This window comes from Salmo salar, chromosome ssa09, assembly GCF_905237065.1.
Source record: "Salmo salar chromosome ssa09, Ssal_v3.1, whole genome shotgun sequence".
In the NCBI taxonomy this organism is placed as follows: Eukaryota; Metazoa; Chordata; class Actinopteri; order Salmoniformes; family Salmonidae; genus Salmo; species Salmo salar.
In genome coordinates this window covers 22,529,442-22,555,940 of record NC_059450.1, presented here as the reverse complement: position 1 = coordinate 22,555,940, position 26,499 = coordinate 22,529,442, and the positions used below count along the sequence as shown (strand labels likewise).

At 45.0% G+C, this 26,499-nt stretch overlaps 1 protein-coding gene and 1 long non-coding RNA gene across 4 annotated transcripts in view; both read right to left on the bottom strand.

Annotated features, from left to right (window-relative positions):
* Positions 1-19,823, bottom strand: part of LOC106610923 (kinesin-like protein KIF26A) — a 97,486-nt gene extending 77,663 nt beyond the window's left edge. For 2 of the 3 annotated variants that reach the window (XM_045723484.1, XM_045723487.1), the window contains exons 1-2: positions 17,448-17,723; positions 16,939-17,178 (exon numbers count right to left, since the gene is read on the bottom strand). The gene's annotated coding sequence lies outside the window, so the exon portion shown is untranslated. Of the gene's footprint in view, positions 1-16,938; positions 17,179-17,447; positions 17,724-19,318 lie in introns of those variants that run through there. The other variant, XM_045723485.1, reaches the window with a different exon arrangement.
* A 1,350-nt stretch (positions 19,824-21,173) lies between these two features.
* On the bottom strand, positions 21,174-22,575 carry LOC106611013 (uncharacterized). Its single transcript, XR_001330040.2, has 2 exons — positions 22,468-22,575; positions 21,174-21,520 (listed from the first exon to the last, which is right to left on the bottom strand). It is a non-coding gene; the product is annotated as an uncharacterized lncRNA (long non-coding RNA).
* Between the last annotated feature and the right edge of the window lie 3,924 nt (positions 22,576-26,499).

Here is a 26,499-nt window from a genome sequence, read left to right as displayed (position 1 = left end):
GGTATTCCCATCACAAACACAGACACACACGCGCGCATGCACACACGCACGCACGCACACACGCACGCACGCACGCACAGTGGTGTAAAGTACTTAAGTAAAAATACTTGAAAGTACTACTTAAGTCGTTTTTTTTACTATTTATATTTTTGACAACTTTTACTTCACTTCGTTCCGAAAGAAAATTATATACTTTTAACTCCATATATTTTCCCTGACACCCAAAAGTATTTGTTACATTTTGAATGCTTAGCAGGACAGGAAAATGGTTCAATTCACACACTCAAGAGAACATCCCTGGTCATCCCTACTGCCTCTTATCTGGCAGACTCACTAAACACAAATGCTTCATTTGTAAATGATGTGTTGGAGTGTGCCCCTAGCTACCCGTAAATACAAAACAATTGTGCCATCTGGTTTGCTTAATATAAGAATTTTAAAATTATTTATACTTGTACTTTTACTTTGATACTTAAGTACATTTGAGCAATTACATTTCCTTTTTATACTTAAGTATGTTTAAAACTTTTAGACTTTTACTCAAGTAGTATTTTACTGGGTGACTTTCACTTTTACTTGAGTCATTTTCTATTAAGCTATCTTTACTTTTACTCAAGTATGACAATTGGGTACTCTTTCCACCACTACACACATACACTCTCGGTATTGGTACCCCTGTATATAGCCTCGTGTTACTTTTTTAGTATTCTTTTTTTACTTTCGTTTATTTAGAAAATATTTTCTTAACTCTTATTTTCTTAAAAGTGCATTGTTAGTTAAGGGCTTGTATGTAAGCATTTCACCGTAAGGTCTACACCTGTTGTATTCGGCGCATGTGACAAATACAATTTGATTTGATTTGACATATACACACATTCGGACACACACATAGGTCCAGCAGGCAGAGTCGTATGGAACTGGCCTATCACCTTCCCCAAGTCTGCATTTACAGTCACAGAGTAACCAATCACCTTCCCCAAGTCTGCATTTACAGTCACAGAGTAACCAATCACCTTCCCCAAGTCTGCATTTACAGTCACAGAGTAACCAATCACCTTCCCCAAGTCTGCATTTACAGTCACGGAGTAACCAATCACCTTCCCCAAGTCTGCATTTACAGTCACGGAGTAACCAATCACCTTCCCCAAGTCTGCATTTACAGTCACGGAGTAACCAATCACCTTCCCCAAGTCTGCATTTACAGTCACAGAGTAACCAATCACATTCCCCAAGTCTGCATTTACAGTCACAGAGTAACCAATCACCTTCCCCAAGTCTGCATTTACAGTCACAGAGTAACCAATCACCTTCCCCAAGTCTGCATTTACAGTCACAGAGTAACCAATCACCTTCCCCAAGTCTGCATTTACAGTCACAGAGTAACCAATCACCTTCCCCAAGTCTGCATTTACAGTCACAGAGTAACCAAGGACATTGCAACTGTATAGGGGCATTGCCAAGAAATGTGTCACTATGCTACAATATCATGGACACCATTGACTATGATACAAGCATAGACTGATAGCAGTTGGTTTTCTACGTTCAACCAGCCAAATGGCCTAGAGACTGTATTTCAATGAGAGAAGTATTGACGACTAAAACAATTAGGATTGTCTTTGTTGCTCTTGTATTGAGATTTAAGAATATTCTCAGCACAAATTCATCCATGTCGTTCTCTCTCTCTCTCTCCCTTTCTCTATCTATCTTTTTCTTTCTTGTACACACACATCCACACTCATCTCTGCTCAAAGAGTGGGACGCTCAACCATGAAATGAGCAGTAACGTGAACTTTGACTGGCATTTTCACACAGAGTAGAGATTTACGGAGCACTGTATATCAGGGTAAAGTCCCAACAATACAGAATATGCCAGCGTATACCAAAGAGGCAGTTGGAGACAAACTAACACTGCTGCTCAACCCCCATCACACAAACACACACACACAGGCACACACACAGACACACACACAGTCACGTGCACTCACAATTGGTAAACATTGTCAAACAGGGCTGTCAGTATTGGCAGGTGAGCCAGAGACAAAGCAGCTTTCCATAAACAGATGTCCAGTTGAGACTGAGGGGGGAAAACAAACACGACAATGTCAAGTCTAGATTACCCACAATGCCCATAGTGATCCAATCTGTTTGTTCTGAGGAGGGGAGGCTCACCTGCCACGCCCCGAGAGGCTAGACTTAGAGTTTGCCGAATGCAGATCCATCTTGGCAAGGATACACAGCGCTGGTGTTCTCTTTCTGCACATTGCTATAAGGCTGGTGATTTGTCTTCTGACAATTTATTGCGCTTTATGGAGCCAGGGGAAGAATACTTCAAACTCAGCCCACTTCTCTGATAATCACACTGGAAATTTATCTGAACAATTATGTTTTCTCCGATACTCTGAATCAATTCCAGAGATGTGCTCCTGACAGCCAGGCTATGGTACATCTCAGTTCATTATGATGCATCAGGGCAGCCTGACAGCACACAACAATCTATGTCCACACACAAACACACTGGCTGTCAGGAGCACACACACACACACACACACACACACACACACACACACACACACACACACACACACACACACACACACTTCTCTTCCTCGTGAGCTAGTCATGCTGATTTGTGACTCGTTTCAGGAGACTAGGCATATGTCGAGTGTCACTACTTCACAGAAGAGGCATTTGAACGTAAACATTATTTTTTTTTATCAAAAAATTCTGGAACATATGAACTTTTATGTGCCTCAATAACAAATTTGCATGCCATCTGTAATTATGAATAAAAATGTTAATGCCGACATGCCGAGAGATGAGTTCGGATTGGTCTGCCATGAAGTATGCTTCTGTTTATAACATAAACTGCTCAGTATGTGTAGGTAATCCTTTCTAACACAGCTTTTTATAAAGATATCAGGAAGAACTGTGATAATGTTGCTAATGCTCTCCACTTTCTGGAGGACCAAGTTTTGAAATCAGTGGAATTCCCGGTGGAAGCAAAGTATGATCGCTAAGGAGATGGAGGAAATTCAGGCGTTTGTTTATGCGGAGGGCGTCAAAAAGAGAATACACAAAGGCTGTTATATAGATCACCTGTCTCTGGATTACATCTTCAAACTAAGGGCAACCATGGCATCCGTGAAAGAGAGGGAAAAGCATTCATCCATGTATACGGGTAAGAGAGTCTAGCTAGCTACATTTTCAGATATGATACATTTCTAATTCTGTCAGAAAGTAATTTTCATTGTAAGTTAAGGCGTACTGTTGGCTAGCTAGCTAACGTTAGCTGGCTGGCTGGCTCGCTAGCTAAAGTTACGTGTATGATCTGTGCAGTAATATTATTCGTATCTCAGAGCTATTTGCATTGCTATTCATAGCCTAATGTTAGATAGCTAGCTAATACTGAACCTAGTTGGTTAGCTTTAGCTACCTGTATATTCATGCAGGGTAGTAATGTTATGAGTTCATTGTTCAGCTAGCTAGCTACATGTCTAAACAAAAGACTTCACTATGCAACTAACCATTTCACTGTACCGTTTACACATTCTGTATCCTGTGCATGTGACAAATAAACTTAGATTTTATTTGATAGATTGTGTGTTTACCAAAGACGGTAATGTGAAGAACAGCATGACCTGAACCAAAGTAAAATCAGGATATAAAGTTAGGTCAACGAGACAGTGTCCAAGTTCTAAAATTCCCCTGTAGAATGCTTTGCTTTTAATTCGTCACACTCACAACAGTAAGCCGTTTCCTGTAATTAGCTTGCCATTAACTTGTAAATAATGATCTTGTTGTGAGTTTATTTTCCTGTAATAATGAATACAAATTGCTTAAAGTTAAGACGTTGCCAGCTATATGATATGGGTATTATTTGAACTGGCTAGCTAGCTAACTAAACAAGCTAGAAACAAACTAAAACATTGTTTAGAAAGTTGCTTTAAGTTGCCAGGTTTGCTTGATTGCCGTATACTAAATTTTTTAAGAATGGTTTATTGGTGTTAAAATACACCAGTTATGCTATTTTGGACCACCAGGCTGCTGATGTCATGCAGCCTGTCATATTTGTGTCACTGGGGACATGTCCCCCCCACATTCTGAAATGCCCCCCCCAAAATGAGGCAATGGTGTGCTTTAGGACCATGTGGGTGCCTCCGAGCGGTCAGGTAGGCTGTTTGGAGTGTTATCCGACTGTATTTTTTTAAATATAGAATTTACAAAAATATATGTCCCCCCAGTTGCGCCCCTGACTAAAACATTCAAGGGTCATTTTTTCAAATGTGGGGTTACAAGTTTATCAACTTTCAAAGCAGAATTACTTTCTCATTGTTCCTCAACTGTAGTGTATGATATACCACTTTCTAGCTCTGAGTCGCTACTTTTATCCAATGTAAAAAACACAATTTCTAATTTTTCTACATAAGACCGAATAGAGGCGGTCCCAGTCACACCTCTTTGTTCAGTCAGTTGTTGACTCATTGATATTTCTTCTCACGTCTCATGTCACATTGTTTTCATGATCTGGGACAGACCACTGGACTGCCATCATATAACATATTGCCCAATAAAGCAGGACTACACATCAATTGTTTTACTTTGGTCAAGGGTATTTCCCCAAACGATCTTTAACCCAACAGGAGCCATCTCATTGAATTACATACAGGGGCATACTGTTATGTATGATGTTGACCATTCAATCAAACTGACCTTGAGCAACACAAAAGCGAGATGTTTCTTCCAATACTGATCCTTCCTTTTATTCCTCACTTCAATGAATTCTGTAAAATCATCTCTCAACCCTCTAGATAATTACAGAGGAGTAATGGGGCTACTTCATATACTGAACATTCTCTCTTCTCAAAGAGACAACAACAGGGAGAATGTTTGTCATTGCTGGTCTCCTTCATGTTAGTTTTTTTTTAACTCTTATTACAAAACTCCAAACCGGTCACACTTGTAACGCAGTCAGTTTTTCATTCAAAACCTGTCATTGTGCATTCATTTGGATTGTCTCTCACAACACAACTATTGATTCAAAATATACGTTTATTGTTAAATGTAATGAGATGTCACGACTTCCGCCTAAGTTGGTCCCTCTCCTTGTTCGGGCGGCTTTCGGCGGTCGACGTCACCGACCTTCTAGCCATCGCCGATCCACTTTTCATTTTCCATTGGTTTTGTCTTGTCTTCCATCACACCTGGTTCCAATTCCATCAATTACATGTTGTGTATTTAACCCTCTGTTCCCCCCCATGTCCTTGTCCGTAATTGTTTTTCGCTCTCCTGCGCCTGACTTCTCTGCAGCCAGTACGCACCGCATTACAGAATTACAGACCAAAAATATGGAGCCAGCAGGAGCAGGTACCCCGGGTATAGGGGTGGAGGAGTGCGTCCTGGAGCACGCAGCAATGCTCCAACATCTTGGCACCGCCATGGACCGCGTTGTCCAGACAATGGACCGCTGGGAGAGACAGGGAGTTCTTCCAGCACCTCCACCAGCACAACCGGGGTCTCCCCTGAGCGCCCCTCTTCCTCCTGGTCTCAGTGGGATTCGTCTCTCCCTGCCCCAGGAATACGATGGGAAGGCTGCGAACTGCCAGGGGTTCCTTTTACAACTGGACCTATACCTGGCCACCGTCCACCCGGCTCCGTCGGGCCTTGAGAGGGTGTCCGCCCTCATCTCGTGCCTCACCGGGAAAGCCCTGGAGTGGGCCAACGACGTGTGGAGAGCGGGAGATGCGGCTTTGGACCAGTTTGAGGAGTTCACCCGCCGTTTCCGGTCAGTCTTCAACCACCAGCCCGAGGGTAGAGCGGCGGGTGAGCGCCTCTTCCATCTGAGGCAGGAGACGAGGAGCGCCCAGGAGATCGCCCTGGAGTTTAGGACTCTGGCTGCCGGCGCGGGATGGAACGACAGGGCCCTGATCGACCATTACCGCTGCAGTCTGCGCGAGGACGTCAATCGGGAGTTGGCCTGCAGAGACACCACCCTCACGATCGACCAGCTGGTGGACCTGTCCATCCGGCTGGACAACCTGCTGGCTACCCGCGGACGTTCAGATCGGGGTCTGGTGGTTCCATCCCCCCGCACCCCCTCTCCGATACCCATGGAGCTGGGAGGGGCGGTGCGCAGAGAGACCAGAGGGGGTTCCAGCTCGTGCACCATCTGTGGCCGCAGAGGTCACACCGCCGGTCGGTGCCGGGTTGATTCCTCTGGGGATTGAGGCAGCAGGCGGGGCGCTCTGGCGTCACCCCAGGTGAGCCGGCACCATCTCACCCAGAGCCCTCTGTTGCTCATATGTTTGTCTATGTCACTTTTTCTGAGTTTTCCCCGCATTCCCAGCATAAGGTGCTCGTCAATTCAGGCGTGGCTGGGAATTTTATAGATAGATCATTCGCCCATAGTTTAGGGATCCCCATTGTTCCCGTGGCTGTGCCCTTCCCTGTTCACGCCTTAGATAGTCGACCATTAGGGTCAGGTGTGATCAGGGAGGCCACCACTCCTCTGGGCATGGTGACGCACGGGGGGCACAAGAAGAGAATTATTCTCTTCCTTGTTGACTCTCCTGCGTTTCCCGTGGTGCTAGGCCTACCCTGGTTGGTTTGTCATGACCCCACTGTTTCTTGGCCACAGAGGGCTCTCACGGGGTGGTCGCGGGAGTGCTCAGGGAGGTGTTTAGGGGTTTCCGTTGGTGCTACTACGGTGGAAAGTCCAGACCAGGTCTCGTGCGCATTCCCCCTGAATATGCCGATTTGGTTCTCGCCTTCCCTAAAGAGAAGGCGACTCAATTACCACCCCATCGACGGGGCGATTGTGCGATAAATCTCCTGGTAGACGCTGCACTTCCCAGGAGCCACGTGTATCCCCTCTCACAGGCGGAGACGGAGGCTATGGAAACATATGTCTCCGAATCCCCGCGTCAGGGGTACATTCGGTCCGCAGCTTCACCCGTCTCCTCGAGTTTATTTTTTGTGAAGAAGAAGGAGGGAGGTCTGCGCCTGTGTATTGACTATCGGGGTCTGAACCAAATCACTGTGAGGTATAGTTACCCACTATCACTCATAGCCACAGCGATTGAGTCAATGCACGGGGCGCGCTTCTTCACCAAAACTAGATCTCAGGAGCGCTTACAACCTGGTGCGTATCTGAGAGGGAGACGAGTGGAAGACGGCTTTCAGTACCACCTCAGGGCAATATGAGTACCTCGTCATGCCATACGGGTTGATGAATGCGCCATCAGTTTTCCAAGCCTTTGTAGACAAGATTTTCAGGGACCTGCACGGGCAGGGTGTAGTGGTGTATATTGATGACATTCTGATATCCTCCGCTACACGCGCCGAGCATGTGTCCCTGGTGCGCAGGGTGCTTGGTCGCTTGTTGGAGCATGACCTGTACGTCAAGGCTGAGAAATGCTTGTTTTTCCAGCAGTCCGTCTCCTTCCTAGGGTATCGCATTTCCACCTCAGGGGTGGAGATGGAGAGTGACCGCATTTCAGCTGTGCGTAACTAGCCGACTCCCACCACGGTAAAGGAGGTGCAGCGGTTCTTAGGGTTTGCCAACTAATACCGGAGGTTTATCCAAGGTTTTGGTCAGGTAGCTGCTCCCATTACCTCACTGCTGAAGGGGGGCCCGGTGCGTTTGCTGTGGTCGGCTGAGGCGGACAGGGCTTTTAGTCACCTGAGGGCTCTGTTTACCTCGGCTCCCGTGCTGGCCCATCCGGATCCCTCTTTGGCGTTCATAGTGGAGTTGGACACGTCCGAGGCTGGGATAGGAGCTGTGCTCTCTCAGCGCTCGGGTACGCCACCGAAGCTCGGCCCCTGTGCCTCTTCTCGAAGAAGCTCAGCCCGGCGGAGCGAAACTATGACGTGGGGGACAGGGAGCTGTTGGCTGTCGTCAAGGCCTTGAAGGCGTGGAGACATTGGCTTGAGGGGGCTAGACACCCTTTTCTCATCTGGACTGACCACCGCAATCTGGAGTACATCCGGGCAGCAAGGAGACTGAACCCTCGCCAGGCAAGGTGGGCCATGTTTTTCATCGTTTTGTGTTTACCCTTTTCTACAGACCAGCCTCCCAGAATGTGAAGGCAGACGCATTGTCCCGGCTGTATGATACAGAGGAGCGGCCCATGGATCCCACTCCCATACTTTCCGCCTCCTGCCTGGTGGCGCCGGTAGTGTGGGAGCTGGACACGGACATTGAGCAGGCGTTACGTGCAGAGCCCGCTCCCATCCAGTGTCCCGCTGGGCGTCTATACGTCCCGTCTGCTGTTCGTGACCGGTTGATCTATTGGGCCCACACGTCACCCTCATCTGGTCATCCTGGGATCGGTCGGACAGTGCGCTGTTTGAGCGGGAGGTACTGGTTGCCTACCTTGGCTATTGACGTGAGGGTTTATGTTTCCTCCTGCTCGGTGTGCGCACAGTGTAAGGCTCCTAGGCACCTGCCCAGAGGTAAGCTACACCCCTTACCCGTTCCACAGCGGCCTTGGTCGCACCTGTCGGTGGATTTTCTGACTGATCTTCCACCCTCACAGGGTAACACCGTGATCCTGGTCATTGTGGATCGTTTCTCTAAGTCCTGTCGTCTCCTCCCTCTGCCCGGTCTCCCTACGGCCCTACAGACTGCGGAGGCCTTGTTTACACACGTCTTCCGGTACTACGGGGTGCATGAGGATATAGTGTCTGATCGTGGTCCCTAGTTCACGTCTAGGGTCTGGACGGCGTTCATGGAACGTCTGGGGGTCTCGATCAGCCTTACTTCAGGGTCCCACCCTGAGAGTAATGGGCAGGTGGAGAGAGTGAACCAGGATGTGGGTAGGTTTCTGCGATCCTATTGCCAGGACCAGCCGGGGGAGTGGGCGGCATTCGTGCCCTGGGCCGAGATGGCACAGAACTCGCTTCGCCACTCCTCCACCAACCTCTCTCCCTTCCAGTGTGTACTGGGGTACCAGCCGGTTCTGGCGCCTTGGCATCATAGTCAGACCGAGGTTCCTGCGGTGGACGATTGGTTCAGGCGCGTGGAGGAGACATGGGAAGCTGTCCGTGTTCACCTTCAGCAGGCCGTGATGCGCCAAAAGGAGAACGCAGATCGCCACCGGAGTGAGACCCCTGTGTTTGCACCGGGGGACTGGGTCTGGCTCTCGACCCGAAACCTGCCCCTCTGCCTGCCCAGCCGGAAGCTGGGTCCGCTGTTTGAGGGGCCATTTAAAGTCCTGAGGAGAGTGAATGAGGTGAGTTACAGGTTACAGCTTCCACCCGATTACCGTATTAAGCCCTCGTTCCATGTGTCTCTCCTCAGGCTGGTGGTGGCTGGCCTGCTCCAGGAGTCTGAGGTGCGGGAGGTTCCTCCGCCCCCTCTGGACATCGTGGGGACCCGGCGTACTCCGTTCGCTCCATACTGGATTCGAGGTGTCGGGCGAGGGGCCTTCAGTATCTCGTGGAGTGGGAGGGGTACGGTCCGGAGGAGAGGTGCTGGGTTCCGGTCGAGGACGTGTTGGACCCTTCAATGCTTCCACCGTCTTCGTCCGGATTGCCCTGCGCCTCGCCCTCCAGGTCGTCCCCGAGGCCGGTGTTGACGCGCTGCTGGAGCCTCGCGTCAAGGGGGGGTACTGTCACAACTTCCGCCGAAGTTGGTCCCTCTCCTTGTTCGGGCGGCATTCGGCGTCACCGACATTCTAGCCATCGCCGATCCACTTTTAATTTTCCATTGGTTTTGTCTTGTCTTCCATCAAACCTGGTTCCGATTCCATCAATTACATGTTGTGTATTTAACCCTCTGTTCTCCCCATGTCCTTGTCCGTAATTGTTTCTTGCAGTGCTTGTGCACAGTATGCTGGTTATTACAGGGTTTTGTTTGACCCATTTCATGTATTGTTCTATTGACGGTAGTTTCTTTATTAAACGACACCGTTGTAAATCAGTTTTCGCTCTCCTGCGCCTGACTTCTCTGCCGCCAGTACGCACCGCATTACATGAGAACATTGGTTTAATCCCCAAAACACAACATAATGATCTCGTTTCAATTTAGTCATTTTAACTACCAGTTAATCCAATAGCAAATAATGCAAGATACGGCCCTTTAGAAGTGCTGAAAGTAATATGCTACAGTACTGTAAATTACAGTAGATTACACGGTTTTCACATTAGGCAATACACTTACATTACTCATCAAAATTGACAGAAAAGCTATATGGTGACAAACCAATTTAAAATCTATAGGTTTACCAAACGCCTAGTAATTAACCATTAAGCGCAGTTGGATTAAGTGATGGTAAACGTATTTAAATAAATTAAAAGAGAATCATATGAAAAGTATTGTGAGCATTGCATTGTGAAAGGCAATTAATTACCTTATATGAAAAGTATTTCTAGATAAAACACTGATTAGGTTGGTGAAAAAGTTCGTGTGTGATTTTGTGTGCTGTACTTAGTCAATTGAAAATGTGCCTAAAGTTTAGAAAAAACATCCTTTTTGATGATCTGTTTTCAGTTTTGTACTAAGAATTGTACAATTTTACCATATACTTTCAAAGGCTTGAGCGCTCTGAATCGATTGAAGGTTATCATGTTGAATGATTATGGGAGAGCACAGGTGGAGCTTGCTTGTTTCACTGTAGGTATGACAACAATTCTAAGCTTTCACTAACATTAAAGACTAGAACTATTAAGCTAAACCCCCGGCACTAAGCTGCTCTCCCCTTCACCAGGTAAATGGGAGAACATCTGGACTGGCCCTTTTGCATCCAGTGCCAGCCAGCAGCAGTAGAGCCAGATGGTCTGAGCGGGGCACGTCTGTGTTTGTGGCCTGTCTAATCTTGTCCAGAGTCCGTCTGCTGTAGACTATCTCAGCACAGTGAGGAGTGCTGCCGAGAGGGGAGGAATGGCAGCTATTCCTGTACCTAAACAGATTCCTCTACCCTGATGACCAGTGATGAGCATCAGCCTCCATGCTGTATGTATAAGCCTAGGTATGCCACACAGGCCAACCAACCAAAGTCCCCCTCGAAGGCTGTTTCCTGTGGCCCCGCCCTGAAGTGGATGGCCGTTTCCTCTTGTTGTTGCCAGACTGGAATAGAATCCGGAGGGGCACGGGGTGTAGGTGGGGGGAGGGGGAGACCAACACATTATTGCTTTCTCTCAGACACACACTGTCCTGTTTACAGACACTTGTCTCTTAGACACCACAAATGTGGTCATATGTGCAGACAATCATCCAGCAGAAGAAACAATCAAATGGCACAGTACAGGAATGACGTATTAATGAGGTGACCAGGTAATGAAAATAGCAAATCAAAAGGAGAACAGAAGAGTCACTGAGTGCAGAAGCAGAGCGTGATGAGATTGTCCTCTGCTCCAACTCTGTACTGTTGACTGAGCCACGCAGATACCGCAGGGCTTGGCTGTGATTGATGCCTGTGTTATCTCTGCTGGTTGACATCAGATTATTGCTCTGCAGTTTAATACTGTGCACATGCCATAAAGCACAGCAGCACAGCCTAGCTGGCCTCACCAGAAAGGACATGGAGGAGGAGGCAGCCCACCTCACAGTGCACTCCTCTCCCCAGGCAAGGCTCTCTCTCAGCAGCTTCTGCAGGGTGGGACCTCACCCCTACACCTCTACCCCCATCCCCGCCCAACCAGTTACGACCAAATCATCCATAGTTCATATGATACTAGTGAACAAAATAATGTATGATCCTACTTTTTTTTCTTCAATGTGGTCATACTCTGTATCTACCTTAGGTTTTATGACTTCCCACAATCCTCCCACAACCCCTTCCTTCCCCTGTCCTCATCAGTCTTGTCCACAACCCCCTGCAGTGGACCTGGCAGCGTACACCTGTTCCAGCCCAGCCCGGCTACCTGAAACCCTATCCCACCTTATCCCACAGCAGAGGCTGGGAGAGCTGACAGACGGGTCAGAGGTCAATCAACAACGGTAGAGGTAACCCCCGAGGCAAGCCTGAGAAACAGCAGCCAGCCAGGTGGACAGGCTCACTCAGTCTGATCCCTCCATCTCTCTTTCACTCTCTCTCTCGCTCTCTCTCTCTCTCCCTATCTCTCTCTCCCTCACATGTACCCACACATACATAAACACATACATTTATGCAAAGTCCAGTAGAAATATGATCCCTAAAGTTTTGACACTAATGATACGTCTTCAGAAACTTAAATCTCTTGATTTGGATGCCTGGTGATCCCTGGCACTTACCCTGTCAACTCAACTCTGAATAGGCAGATGAGAAATGAACATGGTGATTGTGTAAGCTCTGAAACGTCACCCAGGGCTACAAAGGTGGTGATGCATACATACTGAAATGGTCCAGATGGGTTGTTGTCCATGGCAACCAAAAACTTTATTGAAATATCCTCTACAGAACACTTACATAAACCCATAGTGGGATTTAGGAAAGTGTTCCTAGCCTGGACAGACAGGCACACACACACACACACACACACACACACACACACACACACACACACACACACACACACACACACACACACACACACACACACACACACACACACACACACACACACAATAAATACACAAACACAGACAAGTAAACAGATGGATAAACAAAAACAAAGACATCTCTAAATACATAGTCAACTAACTAGGAGTACCTGTTCATCGTCCACTCTAACACATCAATAGAATGATTCATTATCAGCTTGTGAGCAAATAGCAGGCCTGTTCAGTCAGACTGCAAACACCAATAAAACCCTTCATTCACCACGCCACAATGCCAGCTCTCCATTGACCTCTACCTCCAACTGCTCGGATTAATCCAAGTCTGCAAGCCCATAAACCCCTGCAAGGCTTTCTCTGCTAGTCATTCTGTGTATCATGAATTCCACACTGTATTCATATTCCTAGGTGTTCGTATATAAGTAGCTATGTGGGGGTGTTGGCTATGGTGCTTGTTTCACTGACCTGTACCCCTTGGTGTAGTACTAACACAATATCTACTTATCTCTTCCAGCCATCAGAACAAGTCTTTATAAACTCACACTGGCCCTGGAACTGGCTCTGACTGTACTATGAACAAAAACATACACACAAAGACTAATTCATAGACATACACAATGTAAATGACTGGAATCTAAAAAAACATTCCAACCTATGAATATATTGGTTAAATTACAATGCTCTTACATCAAATGCAATGAGAATACAAACTCACCTGAAGGAAAACATGAAGGAAAGTTTGTTAGATACATTTTTTCTTTGCACAGTGCATTTCATCAACTATAAACTTTGCTTCACAAGGAGCTTCAGGGATACATGCTTTGAAAGCAGAGTGACGATATACATGTTTGTATACAGTACCTAACAAACAATAGCCTGGCTGCTTTTCTTTCGCTGAGCCCTTTCTTTTCTTTTAATGTTTGGGTGATAGTCAGAGATAGGGAGGGAGGATACTTATTTCAACCACCATATCAAGTAACTGTCAGCCTGCCTAGAATAGGACCAGTGGCTTTAGAAGCTGCTGCCTGGCCGTGGCTGAGGAATTAAAGCCCTTGTGGGTCACAATACCGCCAGGCTTTAGGGGCTGTAGAAACCCAACAGACCATTGTTGTCACTGACAGCCCCCTTACCTTTTCATGAGACGGCTGACAGTGCAGACAAAAAAAAACGTCCTCCTCCCAATCCATCACAAGGCACGGCCAAAATATTGAGTAACCCTTTCAGGGCAGAAATCATCTGAAGGGGTGGATGAAGGGGGTATCGTTCATTAAATGCAGGTGGATCTGAGCCAGGTGTACAGGTCTGGTCTTTCTATAGGCATGTTGAATGTTGACAGATCCTCTGATTACGGTTGAGGGGTATTTAGTGCTTTGAACCTGAGGTTACCCTTCAAGTGATCATCTTTCCCCCGATTATACCTCACCTTGCCATCATGTTCAGCCACCTGAAATACAGTGTGTCATTTCTGCTGCAGCCATCCAGACTGTCTGACATTTACTACTAAAATTGTTTGTTCGTTTTTAGTTATATAAATCAAATACTGTACATTAACCCGGGTGAATGCCTTTGATTAAGGGAGAAAATCAAGTCTGCAGAACCTGTGTCTCCATTTAATCTGCCTCTTCAGTATCTGTCCTTTAAGCAAAACCCATTCTACCAGGGCTTCTTTCAATGCGCTGCTGTCTAACAATGTCTGGTTAATGTGTGTCCAAGTCACTGTATTTTACTTTCGAGCATTAAGTGAGGTGAAGTGGTATGGGTGATGTCAGACAAAGCACATGCCAGCTATAAATATGAAAACAAAAGATGTGGGGGACACAGGAGCTGCTCCTCTGTGAACGAGACAGGCACTTAATGGCAGAGAGCGTGGAAAAAGACTAATTGCTGCCACTGGCTGTGCAAGCTGCAGCAGACCATAAAGAAAATCATGTGTCACCTTCATTGTTCTAATGCTGACCCTGCGTTTCCCTCGACAACACCTCACAGTAATGCAGCAACCGTCTCCCTCCCAGCCCAGCTGTAGTGTATGCTGGCTGCTGCTACTCTGAGCTCCTTCAGGTTGACACTGAGCCAGTGGCCCAGAGCATAGTGACACTAGGAAGAACAGGAGCTCTTCAAGTTCCTAACAACATTAGAGTGACCTGAGAGGGTTCTTTGAAGGACAAACAGGATAACACGAAAGCCACCTCTGAGGCAGTTCACTGTCTGTGCATTTCCCAGTAAACCCAGGCTTCAGCATAGTACACTCATTCAACCCAAATTGTCTTCCTTGAATGTATCTGCTGGCTGCTACTGATACTGTACTCAAACAATAAGTCTACTGGAACTGGAGGACGGGTTGTTTGGGGAGGCAGGCTGACTTCCTCATCACAAAAAAATGGGACGGCAGGAGGATAGAGGAGGGAAACTCTCACATAAACAGCTCCCTCTCTCTCTTTCCCAGGGTAAACTCAGATGGCCCCTATCCACCATGACAGGTACAGCAGAACTCTGTAGCTCTGATGCCAGGAGCTCAAACATCCCACAACAGTCATCTTTCCACCACACATCACGTGGCCCTCTTCCACCAAAGAAAATCTGTGAAAGCCCTCCATCTACGACCACATCCAGCTAGACCTTCCAGGTGGGCAGCACAGGCCCAATGCGACAATGGAGCCCTTTCTCCTGCAGCTGGAGAAATGGATACTATGAGGGGAGCACTATAAGAGCACCCTGCCTTGGCTGTTTACCACCTTAGAATTAGGGCCCAATTTAGCCATCAACATGTGCATAATGGGAGAAGGAAGGAGCAGCCCCCATCCCACCCTTCAACCGCTCCACACCTGGAGAGGACCACACAGGTAACCGAGAGGGGAGGGTTCCATTCCCATGGAGAAGGACTTGCAGGTGGGATAGTGTACATCTGTTGGGGGGGGCTTACCGGATCTGATATGATTTAGACCACCCCCACAGAGAAACTCGACCACACATACAGAAGAACACTTGAGTGATGAAGTTCAATTCCTCTCAAAAGTTTTCCCCAATCGTTTATCTCATCTCCCTTTTCCCATAAGAAACAAGATGCTGAGGGGGTTCCGACGAGGCTGGAGGGCTTGTAATCCAAGCTAAGCATGAGACAGTCCCTCCAACACAACAACAAAGGAGAACAAACCCTGGGGCAAACTCACGCAGCAGTGACATCAACAAAAAGGGCCTAAATTTAACAGCGGTGGGAATTGTGGGGCGAGCCATACAGGAACACTTTCAATGCATTGCGAAGGTCAACTGGGATTTGACTTCCTCCTCAGACTCCGCCACTAGCAGCTCCTCCCCCCTACTCTCCCCGACAGCAAAATAAAGACATAAGCATTGTTTAGCAAGACAATAGGCCACTTCCAGAGACCTTTCAGTCTCAGACGCTGAGTTTTCACATCCATAAACAGCGTGTGGCTGTGAGCAGCGAAATAAAATACTTCACAGGAAGACTGGGACATTATAATCAGTGTCATTACCCTACAGCTTCTCATGACTCCAGTACTCACAGAGGAGAAGGACTTGATATGTATTACCTCTGCACCCAGCCAGAGGACAACCGCAGCTCTATAATAAGGTGTGTTTGTATGGGGAGTTATAGCCACAGCTACTACATGCTGGGAATACAGAGCTCACAAGGAGTTTCACAGCCATGTCTCACCCTGCCTTTATGTACCCATCATAATAGAGTCTAGACTATGGCATAAGCACGTGGGCAGTGGGCTCAAACCTATTATCAACTAGCCTGTGCCCCTGCACACTGACTCGGTACCGGTGCCCCCTGTATATAGCCTCGTTATTCTTATTGTGTTACTTTTTATTATTACTTTTTATTTTAGCCTACTTGGTAAATATTTTCTTCTTCTTGAACTGCACTGTTGGTTAAGGGCTTGTAAGTAAGTGTTTCACGGTAAAGTCTACACTTGTTGTATTCGGCGCATGTGGCAAATAAAGTTTGATTTGATTTGATTTGATTAGAGGTGCCCGTCAGTAATGAGGGCCACAGAGAAAAGCTGGGGAACAGGTCATGATCCTGACTTAGTCAGAATCACACTCTATGCCTTCACTGCTAGCTACACTGGGAGGAGGATGGCAAAAATAATTATTCTTAGCATGCCATCTGTGTGCCCCTATATGACCTGCTGTATGGAACCAAGGCAGCCTGTCCCTGTTACGCCAGCAGAGCATGATGTTAACAAACACACATTCATCTCCCATTACTACCTGCCTCATAATAAATGAAAGAGCCACCTCACTGGACTCATTTCAAATGAGTGGGGAAAGGAGGTTATTACCATGCCATTGCAATATTATCCAAAAATCAACCAACAACATTATCAACTATGTAACCTTGGTGTAAAGTGTATGAAAATTATTATTTTGCCTTATTGGTACTTAAAAGGCAATCAGCACTTGAGACTCATATTAAAGTAAAAAATTGCTTCACAAACCTTTAGTGAACTTGGGTCTGTCAAGGCCAGCGCTTGCCTCTTCAGCTCTGTCACATTCATTTGACATTGTTGGCAAAAGCTTCCTTTTCCATCCCTTCTCTCCGACTCTGAGACGGTCACGGACCCTGCGCCCTCCGGGGGTGGCCGGCTGCTGCACCGCGCGTCCTTCGCCAAGTGAAGTACTTTCCTGGGACTCAGATCAACAGGGAACGGCGACTCTCCGCTAGGACAACCTTCCACCTTCGCCATTAGAGAAAAGCAACTCGGTTAAAATAAATTCACAGGTAGGACAATACGCTGGCGAGACGCACAAGCACAGGTGTGGAAGTCTACTTGTCTGGAGTTGTTGGTTGACTGACAACCTGCATGAATGTCATAGGTAGACATGAGTACTACCAATTTGAAAAGGCAGGCTAAATGGGTTCCAAGACAAAAGGGTGTGTGCGACAGCGACAGGTTCTATTGAAAATCGGAACTGATCATTTTAACTTTATGCATAAAACACTTACAGTAAACATGCGGTTGTCAGGGTCCAGTCCATGAGTTGCATTTCCCCAAAATGAGTTCATTCTCCCGGGTCTGGGTATCCCTAGTAGACGTGGTTCTCACATACACTCAATCATTTAAAATAATTTGTACATTGAAGAGTAGTCGTAGTTGTAAATTGAAGTGTCACTTCTAAATCTGTCAGCGACTAAACATATTATAGGCTAACCATAGTTGTGTCCTGCACTTGATCCGTCCTATGACGGGACAATCCGAGAGAAGTTTTGGCACACACTCTTTTAAATGGGTGGGGAAAACTTTTGAGAAACTTTTTGGAGCGTGATTGGACACTGCAATAGTAAATCACTTAAAATCACAACCGTAGGTGCATGGATCAGACAGGATAATTCAACGTGTGAGTTGTATTAGGTTTATAGGTTATTTGGCTAGCTATTTATAAAGCTGAAATTGCCCATTTTATTGGCCGCTATTATCAATGCATTACACTAGTCAGATGACTGAGTTATTCATATAGCTTAATTTCGTAATGTTATTTGAAATATAGTGATTTTGATTTTAGATTATTGTAATCAATGGTTTTATCCATCCTGTTGTCACTCACGCGAGCACAGTTGCAGACATTGCTTCACTGACAAGATAATGGGTACAGTACAGAGCCGATTTAGCTTTAAAGCCAATGCGTCCCGTTCTTGCTACTTTGGCGCCATCCTCTGGTAAATAGAAAGATTGCAGGATGGTTTTCGCAAAATAAGGGGTACAGGTTAAATATTTAATTAACCCAGTTTAAATATTTGATGTTGATGATGTAAGCGACGGCGGCCTCGTACTTCGTTTTGAGAATCCTTTCTACCCTCACATGACCCAATTGCAGCCTTTTGTCTGTCTGTCTGTCTGTCTGTCTGTCTGTCTGTCTGTCTGTCTGTCAGTCAGTCAGTCAGTCAGTCTGTGTCTGTCTGTCGAAAAGGTTGAATGGCTTTACGCTTGGCAGCGCAACTGGTTGCAAATTATAGGCGTCCTTATGGGGTTAACAGAATGAGGCCAATTTAATACTGCCAAACGTTTCTTTTGTAATTACACATGCAGCATAACATAAGCTATTCACAACAAAAGGCAAATACAAAATTCTCTGAATAATTTATCATAGATATGAAAATGATGTTTTTATCTGAAGCTACGGCCATGGTTATCAGACCACAGACACAATAGACAGATGAGCCGGAGTCACAATTTAAAAAATAGGTATCCTAATATAATTTAGTTACACAGTCTTTAGGAGATCAGGAACCAGGATAGGCTATTCCATATCTTCCCCACTTCAGTTTTGTGTGACTCTCATTGCATTTAGAAATGAATCATTCTATCATATCATCAAATTAAATGTTTGACAGTGATAGGGAAATCAAGTCTGTCATTGTGGTCTTTACTGACCCTTGCGTGCGCTTGTACTGATTACGAGTGTTCATTTTTGGTTATAACTACTCAGCGCCTTTAACAGCGAATGAGCGCAGAGATTACAGTAGCCGTATTGTCTATTAAAGCATTGAATGTTCGGGACCACAAAGCCCCATCCACCCTACTACTCTCTACTTGGTTCAAACTTTTTTAAATGATTTGAAAGAAAATATATCCAAGTCAGTGATCACGCTATGAAGTTGGCAACGTAGATAAGGCGCAACTGACAGTCAAGGGAGCTGTTCATGGTCCTGAAATGTACTGGAAATCCAGGTCTGTGGCTTTACTGATCACTTTGTGTATCAACTTACTTATTTATTAACGTTATATTTTTCAATGTAGTTGGGCCAGTGGATTATGCTACATTTTATGTTTGAGCAGCCTATGTTTCAGCTATTTAGTGTAGCGTGCACTTACTCACCTTTGCTTTTCTCCTGAGAAGATGACTGGTAAATCCAAATATGATATCGGAGTCCACGAAGAATGTACCCAGATCTATGAGACTGGGGTTGGGCTTGTCAGCTCCAGAGGAGCCCGAGGAGTTTGGTAAAGCCATGAGAGAAATGTGCGTAATATTCCACGCCGTGGGTTACCGAATTGACATCTATATTTGTATATTAGTTTCCATTTCAGGAGATATTTTTTATAGACCCCCAACCATTGTATGGTTTCAATCCAAAAGGTATTCAGGACATCCAACAATGACTCGGAGAGAGCTCACTGTCTCTCCATGACCGCTCCACTCAATGCCCAACAATTGCGGCATGTGCGCAAAAAATATATCTCCCGTGCATGGCCAGCAGTCCAGCAAGATAATAAACCGATACAATCCATCCGTAATCCAAACCTTTATATCCACAGGTAGAGTATTTGTTTTTTAACTCCTCACGCCTGGTCTTTCAGCTCGCAGGTCTCTGAACGCAATCACATGCGCCTAAAGACCACCTTTTGCAGTCGTCGTCGTCCCCCCCCCCTCTCCTAATCGCTCGCTCACTCGCTCACCCAGTTGTGTAATTCAGCCTTGCTGCGCTTCCTGCCGACTTGCTGGAGGCTCCAACATGTATTTATCAAAGCAAACACGCACTAGAGAACAGCGGAATCCAACAGCTTCCCAATGACCCGGTTTGAGATCTTTGGTGGAACTTGTGCCATGACCCATTTAACTTAGTTGGATCGTCTTGTTTTTTTTGGAATTAAACTATTTTGTAGAGAAAACCCTGCATTTGTCAGTGCACTGTACGCAGTCAGCTCTTGCGCTTACGTCTGTGTGTGGCTTAGTGGAGTTTGGGCTATATGGCTTAGCTGCCTTCCAGTTCCAGATAAAATTGAGACTTGTAAAAGACATATTAATGTCTTATTTTCAAAGCATTTTCAAATACAGAGCTGTTTGAGTTGCAATTTTAATAAAATAGATCATATCTATTTTGTGTGCTTTGAAAGCTGAACAGGGATGATCTTTTAATAAAAATATTATCTGCTGTACACAGACCGAGGACTTCGTTTATAAGCAGCCAGTCATAACCGCCATAATGAACTCATTGGTACCTGGCACCCTTTGAATATGTCATCTCTTTAAAGCATTTATATAGTTTGTTGGGTGTGAATGTTTTCAAGTCTGATTTTAGATTATATTTAATTTCATCATTATGCGAGAGCAGAATACAATTCGATACACAATGCTGTGTGCTCATGGGTTTAATCAAAATGTAGGAATTCCGTAGGCTATATTATTCAACCTTTATTTATTCAGATTTGGGCAATTTAAATAAAAACATCTTTAGAAGCTAGATTAACCTGAGGGATATCAAGGTGGCTTTCTAAGGCCCAGTTATGCACCTTGCCCACCCACAACAAACAGACGCTCACTCAAACACACACTATTACGCACGGACACAACCACAGTTTATACTTTTTTTTTAAGGATTCACTGGATTTTCAGGAGACCGATAATTGGCCTATTCTCCGTAGTAAAGATGATTTACCATGTCCGACCACCACCCAATTCCCAACTGGAGGAGGTTCGGGTCACCCCGACCGCTGATGAAATTCCGGATCACATCCTGTGGGACTACTACCCCTACATCTGCTGCCTTTGCGCATGTAGGGAAATCGCTATGGGCATCTCATTATACTGCGTAATATCTTACCCAACTTGCAAACCTTCGCAGTGCACAGGGCTTCATGAGAACCGTTTAGCAAATAGTCGTAATGTTGTTGGCACACTGCTGAGATCAGAGGAAATAAAGCGGCGTCTGGGATGGAGACTGGAGAGAATAATCTGTGGATGGCTCTTTAATAAATGATTCATACGTCAATACAACAAAGCAAATATTATTCCCTTAGAACTATCTTGATCATCATCATTATTCCTAGCGGTGTAAAATTTTATTCTCTTATATTTGTCCATCAATAAATGAAAAACAGTTATTGAAAACAAAACAACAACAAAAAATATTTTTTTGTATTCATTGTACTCTCCTTCTGAAACAAAAAACATATTTATCCACCGGGGGAAAAAAAGTTAAATTGTCTGGAATCCAATTGGCCCTTTCCTTCAGCACCTCGGACAGCGACCATGCCCAATGCGCTGTTTGGACTTCAGGAACAGTCGGACACCACGAGGCTATATTGACATTATAACACAAGGTGGCACACAAGAGAGAGATAGAGAGAGAAGGAGACAGAGAGAGAGCAGGGGTGGGGGAGAGAGATAGAGAGAGAGAGAAGTAGACAGAGCGAGAGCAGTTGTGGGGGGGAGAGATATAGAGAGAGTGAGAAATGCTCACAAATCAAACAAGGTTAGGGTGAACATTAGCGTAAACATGTAGGTCAATCTTGTAAAAATAAAACAATGAATGTAACCAACTGATTTCAGATTTCAAAAATTGTCTGACATCTTATATTAGGCTATGCTAAAGACATGACGTGAAATTAGTCTAATCCACCCAATTTAATTAAGAATCTCCTCACTTTACTATAGCATATCAGCCTAAACTACTCAATGATTCAAGATCCTCAAAGATCAATCTTGTAGAAATAAAACAATGAATGTAACCGACTGCTTTCAGATTTCAAAAATTGTCTGACATCTTCTATTAGACTATGCTAAAGACATGACGTGAAATTAGTCTAATCCACACAATTTAATTAAGAATCTCATCACTTTACTATAGCATATCAGCCTAAACTACTCAATGATTCAAGATCCTCAAAGAAGTGCAGGCTACTCCATGTATTGCCTTGGAAGTATTTGTCCGCCTGATCAAGTGGTCCTAAACATTTCACAATTTTGGCAAAGAACTGTTGAACTGTTAAGAACCACTCCACCAGAGAGACCAAACTACGAGTCATCACTTCTTCAGGTGACCACGGGCAGTCCAAAATGGGCATAAAGAGCAGTGTCTGCAACCATCGCTGCATGCCTACGTCACACCAGCAGAAACAGTAGCCTACTTCATATTTTACAGCAGTTTGAAAATACTTTTCTTGTCACCTGAACTGACAAAGTTAATTCATAGGCCTACTATAGTAAGCTAAATACTAGGCATACGTTTTCAAAGGTCATCTCACCGTGAGTTGAGGTTTCATTTGAGCAGTCCTTGCCTATGCTGTGTGTGTGTGTGGCTTTGGTGAGCCGCGGCTCATTATATATAGTGTTTTGGGGTAGGTTCATACAAGCCTTTCATTCAGTGAGGAATGAAGGTCAGGCAGGTCCGACCGGCTGAGCTGGGTTCCACCAGCAAGTTGTGTTGCCTGACAGACAGCCGCCTTCATGACGAAGCCAAGTGTAGTCACTAATACTCTCTTCACATTGCTGAAAGGTTTTTATCTAAAGTATCAAATCTGTACCAAACAATGAATTATAGTCCTTGCTAAATATTGATCAGATTTATACCACACAAGTGTAGCCTACAGTAGGCTACATAGGCTAATGACTTAAAAATACAGTTATAGATTGAGAAATACTGCATGGATTCCATTTAACATTGTTCTATAGCCAAACACTAGGCAGCATACTTTTGGGTGTCCTGGGTTGCTTAACTTTGAGGTACCATGGAACAGTGGAGGAGTCTTGAGTTATGATTCTTTATCCATTCATAGAATATATTATTGTCACCCACGCAGACACACACAGTATTCTCCCCCATGCTGTTCCACCAGGGGGAATGGTTTTATAGTCTAATTGGCAGGGTATGGCTCTCTAATTTACGTGAGTACTGAGCAGCCCCAACCCCTTATTATTTACGTTGATCTCATTGGGAGAATGCAGGGAGGGATTTCAAGTAGCTAATGAAAATGATCCCCAACAACAGAATTCAAATACTTCAATTCATATGGAAAGCATTACCACAGGAAAATAAACTTGAGGAAGCAGACCACCGGCCCTGAAAACTTGTCTTCTGGCATATTTCAGAAAGGCAAGTATTGAAAGATGTTTGTGTCAGGCTTGTGTATGAGACTTCCCCTGCGAATGCATTGTGTGAGAGCCTGACCTCCCCCATGATTCTTTCACAATGACAATACAGATTCCAATGCTGGCTACAATAGTATTTAATTGAAGTGTATGTGCTATAACAGAATTGCATTATATTCAACATCTCTCCTGGCAACTTCTCAACCTCTCCTCTCTTACAGCAGTAAACCAGTGGTCACAGAAACTAGAAACCGCTGGTGACTAAGACTAAAAAGAACAATAAATAGTAATTTATATCGTAACACATTGAATATATATTTGAATATATATTGTAAATGGACCAATGCATTTAATTAAACTTAACAACAGCATGTGGGATTTCCAGCGATTCTCTCTGAATTAGTGAAGGCAGCTGACAATCCTGAGCTTATTATTAACATGTGACAGTGGGGAAAAACAGAACATAGAAGCATCCTGTTGTCCAAAAACCTGCATGCTTCAGTCACATCATACATGTATTCCTTTTATCACAGAACAGTATAAAGTTATATGATACCTCTTCTACTAGTTACACAATAGTACAGATATGTGCATGACAACAACTATGGACGTGGACTGACACATACAAATTATAATGTTATTCACATTTAGTTAACCCTTGTGTGGTGTTCATGTTTTTGTTATTCACCCAATGTTCGCGGGTCTGATGGGCCCACAACATTATTGGGTTTTTAAAACAATATGACCATAACAATTTACGTAAAAATACTTAATACTTAGATGTTGACTTATATCAATTACAAGAAATATAGACAGCATACATGGTTAATATTTGCCATTTACCCCTGCTAGATCACATTTATCAATTAAAGCGCTATTCGTTTTTGTAAAATAAAATCTATTTAAAAAATCAATTATAATCAAGATATGTGTCATGACTTCCGCCAAAGTCGACTCCTCTCCTTGTTCGGGCGGCGTTCGGCAGTCGACGTCACCGGCTTTCTAGCCATCGCCGCTCCATTTTTCATGTATCCATTTGTTTTGTCTTGTTCCCTGCACACCTGGTTTTCATTCCCCAATCACACTACATGTATTTACTCCTCTGTTCCTCCTCATGTCTTTGTGTAAGATTGTTTGTGTGGTACGTGTTTTTGTACGCACTAGGCTTGCGTGCGTTTTCTCTCGTGTTATTTTCATGAAGCCTGTTTGTATACATTTTATGGTTGTGACTGTTTTGCACGTTTTACACTTTGCCTTGTTAGTTGGAGGTTTTTTGGACGCAGCTGCGTCCGTCTGTATATTCTCTTCTGCTGAAACAAAGTGTCGCCTGTTCACAATTCTCTGCTCTTCTGCACCTGACTTCAGCACAAGTACGCACACGCCTGACAATATGGGTAGAATAAATGTTTATCTTGAACAAATGTATATTAAACAAGGTTTTCATCACTATTGATGTTTATTGCTTTGAACTGAACAAATTGGAAGGACACATTTTACGTACAGTATTTTATGGAAATGATAAATGAGCCCCAGTGAACACAAATGAAGGCCGGTCTACACACCACAAGGGACAGAGTTTTACTGTGTGTGTGTTGCAAATATATTTCTTGCACTTGATGCATGTGTACTGTGTCTTCCTGTCCTTCTTGGGTCCACAAACATCGCAGAGCTTCTTCTTTTTGCTACCGGCTTCAATCTAGAATGATGAAAACTCTTAGTTCAGGAATTATACTAACATCTCACTCACTCACATATATAGTTACAGCAGGCCAAGGTAGGAGAGGCAGACACACACACATGCAACAACATCACTCACACTTACTTCCGGTATTGGAGTTGTTGGTTCTGTGGGTCGGGCGGATGGGGCACAAGTATCCTCCTCCTGAATCCTCCTCACGATGGCTCCAGCAGCTGGGGTTCTTGGAATTTGTTGCCTCCTCTGGATTTGAGGTCTTACCGATACCATGCCCAGCTCCTCGAGAAAGAGCCGTCTCCTCTGGAGCTTCCCTCTGTTCCAATCTGGGTTCAACACCATCCAGATGACAAACGCGTTGTACGCTGAGGTTTCCAAGATGTTGAAGAATATCACAAGTGGCCAGCGTAGGGTTCTTCTTTTGCAGCTGTAGCCAGTCACCAGCTTGTCTAAATTGTCCACCCCTCCTTTTGTGGCATTGTAATCCATTATGATTTCTGTTTTTTGATGTTCCTGGCCACAGATTCTCCCATCACTATGCAGCATACTCATGAGTACCACATTTCTGTCTTTCTTTGTTACGTAGGACACTAGGGACGTGTCGGCGGTGAACACAAACTTAGAGGAATTGATAGGCCTGTTCTGTGTATTCAACAGCTGAGGTGGGAGCTCTGGCGTATTTTTTCGTACTGTTCCTACCATCGTCAGCTTCATCTTGAGGAGCTCCTGTCCCAGCTTGTGCGAAGTAAAAAAGTTATTGCATGTGATGTTGTGGCCATGGATGCCAAGTCACGTCCAGGACAACCCGCATCCCTTGGTCCTTCTCAGGGGCTCCTCCATCTGGCTTCCCAATATACACTTGCAAGTTCCATGCATATGATGAAGCAGCATCACAGGCAGCCCAGATCCTGATTCCATATTGTGCAAGTTTAGACGGTATATACTGCCTGAAGGGGCAGTGGCCCCTAAATGGCATTAGCTGCTCATCAACAGTAACATTGGGCCCAGGGTTGTAAAACAGGGGAAGGCTGTCCACCCACTGACCTGATTGCAGCTAGCTTGTCTCTCTGCCGCCGAGCTGGTCTGGTGTCTCGGTTATCGAAGCGGATAATCCTGGAAATAATGTGGAAGTTTTCCAGAGACATCGTTATATAGAAAAGTTCTCTACCAGTTTCTGCATCCCACAGGGATTCTGTGGATTCCCCATTGGATCTGAAATCACCAGCAAGGATAAGAACCCCAGTATGCATGTAAATGAGTTTGGTCCATCTCCTTTCGTCTCTCTCCAAAAACACGGATTCCCTCCAAATTAGTGCAGTCCAGAATGATTTTCTGGATGGTGTCTGGGATGAACAGTTCAAAAGAAGACTTTATGTCCTGCACATGATTAACCGCCATCCACATTGGCAGCCAGATGGGGTGGCCAATTCCTTGGGCAAGAAAACCATTCAATTTCACAATTTTTACATCCCTATTTCTTCTCCTGCAGGCTGCT